The sequence below is a fragment of the Macaca nemestrina genome, chromosome 17, assembly GCF_043159975.1.
Source record: "Macaca nemestrina isolate mMacNem1 chromosome 17, mMacNem.hap1, whole genome shotgun sequence".
In the NCBI taxonomy this organism is placed as follows: domain Eukaryota; kingdom Metazoa; phylum Chordata; class Mammalia; order Primates; family Cercopithecidae; genus Macaca; species Macaca nemestrina.
In genome coordinates, this window is record NC_092141.1 from 16,003,083 (window position 1) to 16,015,955 (window position 12,873).

Consider the following 12,873-nt stretch of genomic DNA (forward strand, 5'->3'; position numbering starts at 1 on the left):
TGAGGTTGTGGGCTGAGTTTTCCTATGGGGAGCTAGTGTTCTATGTGGGAAATGTGCAAGGGGAGAAGAAAAGACATACACACAACACCTTTAAGGGAAAACAAGCTTTCTCCCATGAAAATGGCAATGCAGACATAATAAACAAATGTTACAATAAGCAGATTGATATAATAAGCAGATGGATATAATAAGCAGATTGATATAATAAGGAAATTGCAATGGGAAGGGGAGAAGGGAGTAGATATTTACACTCACCAGACTATGGAGAATTCACCACCAGATTGGGAAGCAACAGCCTGGGCTCCAGAGTCAGCTACTCCTCGGTGCACAGTCGAGGAGAGTCTCACGAAGCTTTGGCACAATCTGGGACCGTTGCTCTTTTCGTAACAAGTTGTTTGGCATGAGGCCCAGTCAGAGGGCCCTTCGTGACTGGGCTCAAGAAACACAAAAAAGGTCAACTTGTTTTTGCGATTGTCTATTGTTTTTCAATAACTAACATACAGGAATAGATTGAAATAGAGATTTCTCCCAAACAGCACTGGATGAACACCTCAAGGGGCTCACACAACCTGTTCCGGGACTTGGTGACCATTGTTTGTGTCTACTATGTTCAGTTGAGTTCAAATTTAATATTTAACTTTTCCTCCACAGCTAGTTTTGAGCTAAATGAAGGAAGTCTCTTTTGGAGGAATTGAAATAATTAAGAAAATGATCCTTTGGAGTAATAAGCCTTGGATGGAACTCCCTGTCCTTTCCTCCAGCGGCTGTCTGGGCAGGTGTGGGGGAGCAGCAATCCTTTGCTTGAGCATTTCCTCTGAGCACCCCTGTCCTGTCACACACTGCTCACTCCTTCTAGTCTCTCAATTTCAGGCCAAGTCCTGCGTCTGCCACATCTGAGGCTTCCACCTGGACAGGCTGCATTCCTGCCTCTACTGCATCTTCTTCGGCTGTTTCACAAAGAAGCATATTCACGAGCATGCGAAGTCAAAGCGGCACAACCTGGGTGAGGCGAACTTCCAAGATGGGGATAGTTGTGGCCCCCAAATTGCCATTCTTTGAGTTTTGATTTGCAGTTCCACTCTTCCAAAAGTCCACTTTGTCATTTATCTCAAATAACACATGCCGCCCACTGGTGACACTTGGCAAGGAAAGTGAAAGGGACAAGCCAAACTCAGCTAGATCATGCCCCCAGTTTGCCTTAGCATCTGACGTGACTGTGGGTGGTGAATGACTGGCCCACTGTCTATGTCCAGCTGACTTCTTGTGAAAAGTTACGAGATCTTTGTGCTGTTACTGCTAATGAAACATCAGACCCTCATCTTTCCCTTTAAAACACATAGTTAGGAATCAAATTAGGCAAACATTTGCAAAGAAAGAGCTCCATGCATTCTGAGGTCATTGAGGTCAGCATGGGGTTGGGTATGCATAGGTGATTTTATGGCCTTCAGCAACGGGTTTCATTGTGTCCAGTCACACAGTTCATGAAAAGGCTCCCTTAGCACTGTGTGTGGCCTCAAGATAAATTTACCTTTCACAGCCTTACAAAATCAAACTCATTCTACATTCTGGAAATTACATAAAACTCAGTTTTGCTCTTGGTTTTGTTTCTGACTGTGTTCATTGAATTTCCCTCCTACAACATAGCATTTTCATTGGAATGCTTATAGGGTTGGCAGGGTATCCTTCAGAATAGCACTTTCTAAGGGCCCAAGCCAGAGACCTGTTTTAGGAAATAGTTCATGTAAGCCTAGCAATTCCAGGTAAAGATATTTTTAGGCCTTTCCCTGATAAAATGCTATAATCTGATGCTGTCTTAAAAACATTAGCCTAAAAAGTCCTATTGGAAACAATATACCAGTTTATAAAGTTGCTGCAGTCACCCTTGTCCCTTAAAGCTCTACAAGCAGTACATGTAGTAAAGAGTAAATCCCACCATTTTAACTGTGGCTGACACAAGAAGTATGTCTGATTTTTTTGTTTTGTTTTGTTTTGTTTTATTTGAGACAAGGTCTCACTCTGTTGCCCGGACAATCATGGCTCACTGTGGCCTCGACCTCCCCAGCTCAAGTGATTCCCTTATTTCAGGCTCTTGAGTAGCCAGGACCACAGACATGCACTACCACACTTGGCTAATTTTAAAAAAAATTTTTTTTAGAGACAATTGATGGCAAAACATACCTCAATCTTTATGATGTGTTTATGATCCAGCTATTTTCTTATGGACACGTGGAAGCCATCGCCTCAATATCATGCTGTTTTGCCACAGCTACAATTGTTGTAAAGGAAACATTTCTTTAATTTCTAGGTGACACAGTGGTAGTTGATATTAACGAAAGCTTTAAGTAGTAGAGATGAAAATAGAGTGAGTCATATCCAGGGAACTTATCTCATTTGCAACTAAGAGCAACTGTTTGTGAAAAGGCTGATTGGATGTAGGGGCTGAGGTTGCAACGGTGAGCTCCCTGGCATTTCTGGAAGAGGAGCTTCCATTTCAGGACACACAGGGCCCTGATCGGCCACAGGTGACCAGGCTGACTAATCCATGGAGAGGGATCAGCAGAGAGTGATGACTTCTGACATGGAGAAACTAAAGGGAGAAGACAGTGGTCAGAACATAGTGGGTGTGATAGAATTCTATTGTATCTACTTAGTGTAGATGCTTGCTTTGAGTAGGATAAATGAAGAATGTTTCTGCCCTGACTCTCAGACCAATTTAGGCTACTATTCACACCGGGCTGGGATTCAGTGTGGCTGAAAAGGTCACAGAACGTTGGAAATAAATTTGTACTTTAGAAGGCTGGGCATGGTGTCTCATGCCTGTAATCCCAGCTCCTTGGGAGGCTGAGGCAGGAGGATCGCTTGACCCCAGGAGTTCATGACCAGTCTGGGCAACATAGCACAATAGCACAACTTTGTCTATACAATTTCTTTTTTTTTCTTTTTTGAGATGGAGTTTTGCTCTTGTCACCCAGGCTGGAGTGCAGTGGCACGATCTCGGCTCACTGCAGCCTCCACCTCCCAGGTTCAAGTGATTGTCCTGCCTCAGCCTCCTAAGTAGCTGGATTACAAGTATATAGAAAAAAAAATTTAACATTAGCCAGGTGTGGTTGTGCACACCTGTGGTCCCAGCTACTCAGGATTTGAGATGGGAGGATCGCTGAAATCAGGGAGGCTGAGGCTGCAGTGCCACTGCACTGCACTCCTGGTTGATAAACTCTGCCCTTAGTTTTGCTAGATGAATAAGTTTTTATAAGGTTTGCTGTAATACACAAAACCATAAATTGGGTGAAAGATCCACCTCTTTGCTGTGTTGTTTGAGTTCATAAATTTATCGAAGGTTACATGTATATGTGTGGAAGCTGAAAACTGGTTTTCTGTTTCCTTTCTATATAAATAGGATACATGGCAGTACTTATGTCTTTGATTCTGTGCTTTCTTTTTTAGGGGCCATCCACATGCAGTCTTGTATTTGTAGGCAGGAATAAATTTCCCTTTGTTATTAGAACCACTTTAGTCTCTGTTTTAATAGAACAAAATAAATATTGGTTCTGAAACCTACCTTTCCAGTAATTTTCCATATCAGCACTTATGTGAGAAAGAAAGAGCTTGGGATTTTGGATTGAAAAGTTGATAGGATGGGCCGGGCGCGGTGGCTCAAGCCTGTAATCCCAGCACTTTGGGAGGCCGAGACGGGCGGATCACGAGGTCAGGAGATCGAGACCATCCTGGCTAATATGGTGAAACCCTGTCTCTACTAAAAATACAAAAAACTAGCCGGGCGAGGTGGTGGGCGCCTGTAGTCCCAGCTACTCGGGAGGCTGAGGCAGGAGAATGGCGTAAACCCGGGAGGCGGAGCTTGCAGTGAGCTGAGATCCGGCCACTGCACTCCAGCCTGGGCGACAAAGCGAGACTCCGTCTCAAAAAAAAAAAAAAAAAAAAAAAAAGAAAAGTTGATAGGATGAAGCTTAAAAACCTGGCTAATTCACTTTATTCTTTTCTTGTCTTTTCTGTGTTTTTGGTGTCAAATCCAAAAAATCATTGTCAAATCCAATGTCATGAAGATTTGCCCCTGTTTTCTTCTAGGCATTATACTTTTAGCACCTACATTTAGTTCTTTGATCCGTTTTGAGTCAAGTTTTGTATATGGTGTTTAGGTCCAGCTTCATTCTTTTCATGTGTGTTAGCAGTGCAATTTATGGGCATGTCATCATAATTAGTTTGTAAGCGTGGATGTCTGCCAAAATGCCCAGAACACCCAAACTTGCTTAGACCAGCTGTGTTGGCATGTTCTGAGGTGAGATGACATCATGCGCTAAGGCATGCCGACCTCCAAGATAACCAGACATAGGTAGATACTCATGAAGGGACTATAAAAAGAGCAGTTGGCCGGACTCAGTGGCTCATGTCTGTAATCCCAGCACTTTGGGAGGCCAGGGCAGGAGGATCATCTGAGGTCAGGAGTTCAAGACCAGCCTGGCCAACATGGTGAAACCCCCATCTCTACTAAAATTACAAAAAAAAAATTAGCTGGGCAGGAGTCAACTTTGCCATCTCCTCGACAAGACCCTTTGACGTCAAGACTCCAACCTTGACATCAGAGGAACCTATTCCCCGATGCCTGAGGACTTCTGCAACCAATCCTGTGCCTATTTATGTAAGATTCCCCACCTGTTCCTAACAGGGTGAAAAAGTGGAGTTGCACCCAGCGTGAATGGGGATAAAATACATACATTGTTAAGAAGTGTTTGCATGCCAAGAAACCATGTGATTCGAGCATTAAGTCACAGTGTCTCTCATCCTTTGCCATTTAATCTGCTGTGCACGACAATGTGGATGTCAGTTTTTCCAGCATCATTTGTTGAAAGACTGTCCTTTCCCAAAGAAGGTCTTGGTACCTTGTTGAAAAAATCACCTTACCATATATGCAAGGGTTTATTTCTGGGCTTTCAATTAGATTCCATCGGTCTATATCTTTTCTTATGCCAGGACCACATTATGTTGATTACTGTAGCTTCATAGCATGTTTTGAAATCAGGAAGTGCATGTCCTCCAACTTTGTTCTTCTTTGTTAAGATTGGTTATTTGGGATTCCTCAAGATTCTGTATAACTTTCAGGTGGGTTTCTCCATATAAGATGGTGTCATCTGCAAATGGAGGTAATCTTTCTTTCCAGTTATGTGAGATTGGTGTAATTCATAGATAGAAAGTAAATTAGAAGTTACCAGGGGCTGGGGTTAGGGATAGGAAGGTCATGCTTACCTTCCTATCCCTACAGAGGGATAGGAAGAGTTACAGAGTTTTTGTTTGAGGTAATGAAAAAGTTCCAAAAATAGATAGTAGTAATGGTTGCACAACATTGTGAATACAATTAATGCTACAGAATTGTACACCTAAAAAGGATTAAGCCAGGCATGGGGACATACCCATAGTCCTAACTACTCAAGAGGCTGAAGCCAGAGGATCCGTTGAGCCCAGGAGTTCAAGACCAGCCTGGGCAACATAATGAGATCTTATCTATTAAAAAAAAATGGCGGGGAGGGTTAGGACATTTGGGTGTGGTGGCTCATGCCTGTAATAGCAGCACTTTGGGAGGCCGAGGCAGGAGCATCAGTGGAGGCCAGGAGTTCAAGGCCAGCCTGGGCAAAGTACACTGTATCTCTACCAAAAAAAGAAAAAAGAGAAAGAAAGAAAAGAAAGAATCTTGGCATGGTTACATGCACCTGTAGCCCCAGCTGCTTGCGAGGCTGAGGAGGAAGGATCACTTGAGCCCAAGAATTCAAGGCTTCCGTGAGCCATGATCACACCACTGAACTACAGCTCAGATGGCGGAATGAGATCCTGTCTCAAAAACAAAAGCGGGCAGGGGAGTTTAAATGGTACATTTTATGTTACATATCTTTACTACAATTTAAATATAATAACAAAATATACCAAAATTCATTGATTTAAGTGTGTATATATAGATATTAATTGAATGGTATTCTTTATAAGGGTGAATTGTATAGACTGATGGAATGAAACTGTTTTTTTAAAAGTTACAGATCAGGTGACTATTGGGCCTAAAGGCCTGAGGAGATAAAAGTTGTGAGAGAGATATGAGATTTAAATTTTTCAGTTGAAAAAACATTTGTTTCATTTTTTAGAGACAGGGTCTGGCTGTGTTACTCACTTTGGCCTCGAACTCCTGGGCTCAGGTGATCCTCCTGCCTCACCCTCCTGAGAAGCTGGGACCACAGGCGCACACCACCTTGCCCAGCTAGGAGTTATTAATAATCTGAAAATGACTGTTGATTGCCCAAAGAAGATCATCCTTATAACTTAATATGATCCAAAAGCTAAGGACCGTATTAAAAGACGGTAGCTGGAGAAGCCTAAGCTTTTTCTTTGGTCCCTCAGTGAGTTCAGACTGTTCAGTAAACCAGGCACAGGTGATCAAAGACCAGCACTGCCTCTCTTGAGCCTTGGGGGCATGCAGCACTGCCATCTGTGTGCAGGTGGGAGCACTGCACTGGGGTGCTCTGCCACACCTGCATATGGTGAGCAGACAGCCTGCAAAGCAGCTGCTAACAAGTGCTGAGTGGGCCAGACCAAGGGATTTGTTCAGTCCACATGGCCAGGAAATGGCGGAGCCAGGATGAGGCTCCAGGCTTGTTAGACAGTGAGGCCCGCACTCGCTCATTAGTCCTCACTCCCCTACTCCTCCCACCTCCCCACATTAAGGAGGAGGGCAATTAATTTACTTAAATGTGAAAATCACTGCCTTCTAAAGCAGGTGACAGCTGTCCTTGAGTATAGATGAATGGGACTGGATGCTGCTCCCTGGGAGAATGGCATGGAGTTGTGGGAAAGCACCCAGGGTCCACACAGAGAGGAGGGAAGAGCACAGGAAAGCAAAGCCTAACCATGTGAAACTGCTGTGTGGGAAACCTGAGCATGGAAGCCATTCACTCTCCTGCCTCTCAGTTTGCCTGGGTCCTTCCCAGTGAGAGGACAGAGCCATCCTCTGCCCATGCATCTCCCTCTGCCCTCCCACCGCCGTCCTGGAACAACTTCACTGACTGTCAGTATTTGGTTGTCAGTTTATGGAGGGTGGTTTGCAGAAGGTTCAAGGGGAGTTCAGTTGAACAGCCTAATGTGCGAGGGACAAGGAACCTTGGTTTCTTCATGGCCCAGTTCTTCTACATCCTATGGAACATGCAGTAGCATGCAAAAGTGGGAGCTGGATTGTTAGCAAATGCACTCTGTTGGGCATTCACTTTTTAGCTGGAGCAGCATGAGAGGCCTAAAGTGAGTCTTGCCTGGATATTGAGGGTGATTCTCTTACAAACAGAATGTCAGTAGCAAAAGGGTAGTTGTCAAAAGCTTGTGGAAGAACAGAAGAGAGTGGTGTGGGACGAGAAGAGGCAGAAGGAGCGATGAAAGGCTCTACTTCCTTTGTCCAACCTGCCCTGCAAAATCGCCTTAACGGAAGGTGGTAAGATGCACGCTTCAGGGGAAGGAACCTGCTCTAACTTGGTGGAGTCAGTAGGACTCGCTGGAGTCCATTATCCCTGATGGTCGGTGGACTGCCCTGCATGTTTGAATTCCAGGCAACTGAGGCTTGTGCAATCAGAAAGGGAAATACCTGGAGCCATTGGACTTCAGACCTTTTAGTTTCATGAGGGTCATTTTGTACTGATTGACCAGAGTACTTGGATTTTCCCTGTTTGAACCAGAAAAGGGTTAAAAATAATAATACCTTTAGCCTTGTCTATCATCTTAGAAGGGTTATTTTCATTGCACAAAGGAGTATGCATATGGGGAGAGAATGTCAGCTCACATCCAAGTTATGATGGCATCTCCCTCCATCCTCCAGGTTATCTAGGAAGGGATAGGGATGCGTGTTCTAGAGAGCCATCAAAGCAGGCTGCCTGTACCTGTCTCCTAGCAACAAATGGCCTTAGGAAGTATTTGGGGGCGGGATAAAGTGGTGGCTGCTGTGGGGCTGTGTCCCAAATCAACAACTTTCCAGCTGGCCAAGGGCAAAGGTCCCCCAGGAGCCAGGCCAGGGCAGGCTGGTGCTGCCGTGTGTGCACCAGGAGTTGGTTCCAGGGTCCTCCAGGCCTGGACCCTGCAGCTGGCCACCCTAACCTTCTCGTGCCTGTGCTTGGGGTTCAGAGGTGGCAGGGGGTGCTTGGGCCCTGCATGCTTCTTGTGGGGACCTGTAGGAAGCAGGCATGAGGAAGCGAAGAGTGGGTGCTGACTGTGAGTGACTCGAACCCTGACTGCCCCAGCATCCAGCACTCATGTGCACGCACATGTGCCTACTCAGCCAGGCACAACACACAGCTATGCACGCTGACACACACTCGTGCAGAGGCATGGGCACGGACATGTACTTATTCTATTTATTATTTTGATTACGTTTATTTTTAGAGACAAGTTCTCACTCTGTCACTCAGCGTGGAGTGCAGTCACCATCCTAGCTCCCTGCAGCTTCAATCTCCTGAGCTCAAGCAATCTTCCCAACTCAGCCTCTCGAGTAGCCAGGACTACAGATGTTCACCACCATGTCCGGTAATTTATTTTTTTATTTTCTTTCTTTCTTCCTTTCTTTTCTTTTCTTTCTTTCTTTCCTTCTTTCCTTCTTTCTTTTTTCTTTCTTTTTCTTTCTTTCTTTTTCTTTCTTTCTTTCTTCCTTTTTCTTTCTTCTTTCTTTCTCTCTTTTTCTTTCTCTTTCTCTCTCTTTTTTCTTTTCTTTCTTTCTTTCTCTCTCTGTCTTTCTCTCTTTCTTTCTTTCTGATGGAGTCTTGCTCTGTCACCCAGGCTGGAGTGCAATGACATGATCCTAGATCACTGCAACCTCTGCCTCCCGGGTTCAAGCAATTCTCTGCCTTAGCCTCCCAAAAAACTGGGATTACAGGTGCCCGCCACCATGCCCAGCTATTTTTGTTTGTTTGTTTGTTTGTATTTTTAGTAGAGATGGGGTTTCGCCAACTTGGCCAGGCTGGTCTTGAACTCCTAACCTCATGATCTACCTGACTCGGCCTCCCAAAGTGCTGGGATTATAGGCGTGAGCCACTGCACCCAGCCCCCAGCTAATTTTGTTTGTTTGTTTGAGACACTTCCGGTCTGTCACCCAGGCAGGAGTGCAGTGGCTCCATCACAGCTCACTGTAACCTCTGCCTCCCGGGTTCAAGTGATTCTCCTGCCTCAGACTCCTGAGTAGCTGGGACTACAGGCACAAGCCACCATGTCTGGCTAATTTTTTGTATTTTCAGTAGAGACAGGGTTTCACCATGTTGGCCAGGCTGGTCCGAACTCCTGAGCTCAAGTGATCCACCCACCTCGGCCTCCCAAAGTGCTAAGATTACAAGCGTGAGCCACAGCACCGGGCCCCCAGCTAATTTTTAAATTTTTTGTAGAGATGAGGTCTCACCATGTTGTCCAGGCTGGTCTCAAACTCCTGGCCTCAAGCATTCCTCCTGCCTCAGCCTCCCAAAGTGTTGGGATTACAGGCATGAGGCAACTTGCCCAGCCCAGACACACACATAGATATGAACACATGGACCCCATACATACAACAGACATGCAAACATACACAGCTCAATCAGACAGAATAGACACACACACACAATGACACTCATAGACAATCGCATAAAAGCCCAGATATATATGCACTGGGGCCAGCCAGAGAGCCCAGTTGCCGACAAACACACGTAAGTATGTACTATCATCTCACAGATCATATAACAGACATACAAAGATGGATGCATCTGTATAATTCACACGCATATTCACAAGTCAGAGATGCAGGCACAGACCCCCAGATAAACAGGCCAACATGCATGTAGACATATAACATGGTCAGTCCTAGAGATACCCTCAGAGATAGCCAGACCACCCCCCAGACGTGCACAGACACAGACACATAAGGAGATGATATATCCATGACTCTTACACACACACACACACACACACACTCACACACACGAGTCACAGCCCCTGAAGTGATCTGGTGAACTAGAAGTGTCAGCCCCCATTCCTGTGGACTCTGAGCAAACCTCCACTCCCCAGCCTGGCCGCACACAGGCACGCAGGCCGGAAGGGCTGCCGCCTCCCCCTGCCCCGGCCAGCTGGCCGTCCTCCAGGCTTGGTGCAGATGGTGGGGCCAGGGCCGGGACAGCCCAGCCTGGGGCCTGTGTTGTCTGCCTCGAGTTCCAGGCCTCTTCTTCTTGGCTGTGTGACCCTGAAGTCCCCCTCCCTACAGTTGAGTGGGCCCCGAAAATTTGTGTAACAATCTTGATTTCCGGTTTATTTTGGAAAATTAAAAGATCGGTCACGACTAGGCCCAAATCCTGTAGGACAGACGGCTACGACTGAGGCCATGGAGCTGCTGCCTGTTGTAGGAGCACGGACACCCCAGCTCACTGAGGCCACTGCCGTCACCTGCCTGGCCCTGGAAGCCTCTGAGTGTGCAACCCTGGAACTACATGCTTCCCTGTGTGTCTTGAAAAAGAAAAACATGTCAATCCAGAGAGTAGGTTACTACAACTTTCCTGGCGCTTTATTTAGTGATACGTATCAAGAGCCTTAACAATGTGTTTATCTTTTGACTTAGCAATCCCAACCCATGAATTTATTCTAAGAAAAAAACAATTAAAGAGGAACACAAACATTGTTCATGAATGGCTAGATATGCACATACACATACATATGCAGGCCTGTGTCCCTGCATGTGTGTACATGTGCATATATACACATTCATGTAGATTAGTGTTTTTACAAAGATGGCCTCATTCAGCAAAAACCTATGTGAGACCATATATACTTTCCCCTTAATACGTTGTGAATACATTTCTATGCTAATAAATATCTACATCCTGATTTTTTGAATAATTTTTGTTTAGTGATTTTAGATTTACAGCAAAGTTCCACAAAGTTCCCATACTCTTCCCCCACCTTCCCCTAATGTGAATGTCTTATATAACCATGCTACATTTGTCAAAACTAAAAAGTCAACATTAGTAAAACATTATTAGCTGGACAACAGACTTTATTAGGATTTCGCCAGTTTCCCACTAATGCCCTTTTTCTGTTCCAAGATCTCATCCGGCATCCCACGTGGCATTCAGTCTCCGTCATCTCCTGAGGCTCCTCTGGTCCCTAACAGTTCTGAGTCTTTTCTTGTTTTTCACGAACTTGACACTTTCGGTTTTTTTGTTTGTTTGTTTGTTTTTGAGACGCAGTCTTGCTCTGTCGCCCAGGCTGGAGTGCAGTGGCATGATCTCGACTCACTACAAGCTCCGCCTCCCAGGTTCATGCCATTCTCCTGCCTCAGCCTCCCAAGTAGCTAGGACTACAGGTGACTGCCACCACACCTGGCTAATTTCTTTTTGTATTTTCAGTAGCGACGGGGTTTCACCATGTTAGCCAGGATGGCTATGCTCTCCTGACCTCGTGATGCACCCACCTCAGCCTCCCAAAGTGTTGGGATTACAGGCGTGAGCCACCGCACCCGGCCGACTTTGACACTTTGGAAGAGTGCTACTCAGGTATTTTGTAGAATGCCCATCATTGGGGTTTGTCTGATGTTTTTCTCATAAAGAGACCAAGGTTACTAGTTTTTGGGTAAAAGACCACAGAGGTGAGGCGCCCCTGTCATTGTGTCAGGGGATACCCAATAGCCACAAAACTTACCACCAGCAATGTTGAGGGAGCGTCTGCTGAGCTTCTTCACTGTAAAAGGACTGTTTTTCTTCTTTCCATAGTCTGTTCTTTGGATGAAAATCGTAAAGTCCTCTATACGCTAGGAGAGGATGAGGATGAAGCTCCGCCTCTTGTAAGGGGTGGTTATCTATGTGCATTATTAGAATCTGATTTTATATGACAGAACAGTGTTTTATTTTATGGATCTGCCCTCATTTGTTTAGCCAGTACTCTAATGTCACACACTTCCATGACTTTCAGCTTTTCCTTTTACAAACAAAGCTGCAAACCATAGCATGGGGCTCAACTTCAAATTCAACAAAAATTGTGGTTTTTGTTTTTTGTTTTTGTTTTTGTTTTTTTTGAGATAGAGTCTTGCTCTTTCACCCTGGCTGGAGTTGTAGTGATGTGATCACAGCTTACTGTAGCCTTGAAATCCTAGACTCAAGCAATCCTCCTGTCTCGGCCTCCCAAGAAGTGATAACTGTAAGCATGAGCCACCATGCCTGGCTAATTTAAAAAAATTTTTTTTGTAGAAACAGGGTATCACTATGTTGCCCAGGCTGGTCTAGAACTCCTGGTCTCCAGCAATTCTCCTGCCTCAGCCTCCCAAAGCATTAGGATTACAGGTGTGAGCCACCTGGCCTCAACAAATAGTTTTCAAACAACTTCTCTGTAACAGACACTGCATAGTGTAGTGAACAATGTTTGTATACCTCTTTAATGATTTTTTTTCTTAGAATAAATTCACAGGTTGGGATTACTAGGGCAAAAGGTAAGCACATTGCTAAGGCTCTTGATAAGTATCACTAAACAAAGCTCCAGGAAATTTGTACTAATCTACTCTCTGGATTGACAATTTTTTTTCTTTAGCCTTTTTTTCTTATTACAAAAATAATTTATGTTTTTAGGAGATAACTGGAAATCACTTACTGGACATTTAATGATATTAAAGAATTATTTTTTTTTAGGTGTGATAATGGTATTGTGGCTACTCTTTGAAAATAGTTCTTATCTTTTACAGACACACACAGTGGATGAGGGAGTATGGTTGAAACAAGACTTGTCCTGAGTTGATATGGAAGCTGGGTGATGGATACATCTGCCTTCATTGTATGATTTTCTCTATCTTAGTAAGAAAACAAAAGCTTGTATTAAAAATTTTAAACATGATATAAACCTCTA

The 12,873-nt window shown here is 44.7% G+C and overlaps 1 long non-coding RNA gene across 3 annotated transcripts in view; it reads left to right on the top strand.

The window, feature by feature from the left end:
* Nucleotides 1-12,873, top strand: part of LOC139359446 (uncharacterized) — a 53,758-nt gene extending 40,885 nt beyond the window's left edge. For all 3 annotated transcript variants that reach the window (XR_011615410.1, XR_011615409.1, XR_011615411.1), the window contains exons 2-4: nucleotides 871-1,003; nucleotides 8,416-8,556; nucleotides 12,713-12,873. This is a non-coding gene — a long non-coding RNA (uncharacterized lncRNA). The remainder of the gene's footprint in view (nucleotides 1-870; nucleotides 1,004-8,415; nucleotides 8,557-12,712) is intronic.